Below are 2,217 nucleotides of genomic sequence, written 5' to 3'. Positions count from 1 at the left end.
ACTAACTAACTAACTAACTAACTAACTAAACAAAATGTGACACCCAATATTGTTGAATATTAAACACTGGTTGGTGTTAAATCAACAAAAAAAGGGTGTTAAAATTTAACACTTTCACAAATGTTAATTTAACACCAGCGAGTGTGGACACACATAGACACTTTGCTGGTGTTAAAATTAACACTGTGGGTGTTAAATTAACACTGGCATTTTTGCTGTGAACCTTGTGTGAAATCAAACTGTCCACTTAGGAAGTAACACTGATGACAAACAATTTCACAAGCTGTCAGCACATTCAACTTTGTTTACAAGAAAGTAATGAGAATATTTCATTCATTCAGATCTAGGACCTTTTGAGCAGTTGTTGCAGAACGTGGCTAACGGCATGTAGCCAAGCCTTACCACGTACTTGCTCAATTTTTATTGTGTTTGGATTATCCGGTCCAAGCTACACCACTTTAAGTTTCTCCTCATATGTTCTGCTTTGAAAGGGTTTAGATATAAGAGACTTACGGTGTTGTTTTTTCCTTCCATCCCGATTGTTGTTCTCCAAAATCTGCCTGCAGCAGCCAGCATGGCTGCCGCAGTATGACGTTGAGTCGTAGACGGACCTCATAGAAATGAATATGAGAGGTCAGCTGTGGGGCAGTGATGAGCTGCGCTACAGGCCACGCTATTAATTTGCATTGGGGACTTACTGCACATGTCCAAAATCTTCCAATGACTTGTGAATGGGACTCTGGTGCGGCGAACCGCCCGTGACCCGGAAGTGACTCAACACGGAAAAGCTCATGAGTAAAATGGAAGTTTACACATTAATAACTCTAAATTATTTTACTTATCACAAAACATACAAACAATTTTTTTTCGAAACATTTATAACGTTTTATTTAGTTATTTTATTTATTTTTTATTTTTTTGTGTACAAAAAACTAGCTGTGGGGTGGAGCTCTATCGCCCCCTATTGACCAGCCGCCACTGCCAAGGAACAAAGGTACGAAGGAACAAAGGTACGAAGGAACATAGGTAAGAAGGAACATAGGTACGAAGGAACATAGGTAAGAAGGAACATAGGTACTTGGGAACATGAATACTGGGGAACATAAATATCAAGGAACATAGGTATGAAGGAACATCAGTACTAGGTGACATAAGTAAAGGGGAACATAAGTACTAGGTAACATAGGTCCTGTGGAACATCGGTATTAGGGAACATAGGTGCTAAAAGGAACATAAGTACTGCAGAACATACAGTAGGTATAGACACAAATTCAATGAGAGGTTGGATGTATTTGAGGGAGAATGGCTGGTCATACAGTGAGAGAAACTGAGTCAAAATGAAAAACTCCTTTTTGATCAATAAACAGGATAAGATGTGTAAGATGTGTGGGAGGACAAAGGTCTTGTTTGCAAACATTGTGGAAAGTTTACTACTGAAAAGTTAAAATCTTCACACTCTTAAAATCTTCACACTAAAATCATCTTCTGTTGAAAAATTATTAGTTATTAGTTACGTAATGCAATTGTTTGTGAAACCTTACATGACCTGTTGTGTCTGATTGGCTCCAAGTTTATCAGTTGTACAACAAATAATTGCTGTCTGACAGCTTTATTAAAACCTGTCTAATGGTTTGTGAAATATTTTGGCAGCAGACAACTTAACGCCAAGACTTGATGCCGAAGTTTAAAGCAAAGATGTGGCACAATGTGTTGGAGACAATGCTCGGCTATTACCACCCCGAAGTTTAGCTCAACACTTCTAAGACTGGTTGAGTTATAGCTTGTGTTTTCTGAAGTCGGTTAGCTGTGGCAGCCATTTTGAATTGAGCTAGCTTCAAAAAGTAATCAGCTGCACATCCATTAATTTTCTGGAAGTTTTAGTCAATTGTGCTTAGTAGCTCATAATATATTTTACTAATAGAGAGACAGAGTTGATTCAAATTGTTAATGGCTAAATTTCAAAGACAGATCCTGTGCTACTAAAACACCACACTTCAGCTCAGTGTCTATAAAATTGAGAGTTAAGGGCTCGACACACGGGGAGCGACAAACTACGGCGTTTAGCGGCTGTCATCGCAGCCAGGGTGAAACCCGACACACGGGACGCGATAGCGATCGCAGCGTTGCGAATCGCACTCTTTCAGGTCGCTTGTCTTCACAAAATTTGATTGGTTCTTGACTCTGAAGGGGGGGTGCATTACGGACGTGTAAACTAAA

This window comes from Austrofundulus limnaeus, unplaced genomic scaffold, assembly GCF_001266775.1.
Source record: "Austrofundulus limnaeus strain Quisiro unplaced genomic scaffold, Austrofundulus_limnaeus-1.0 Scaffold272, whole genome shotgun sequence".
NCBI lineage: Eukaryota > Metazoa > Chordata > Actinopteri > Cyprinodontiformes > Rivulidae > Austrofundulus > Austrofundulus limnaeus.
Note: the sequence above shows the minus strand (reverse complement) of the source record.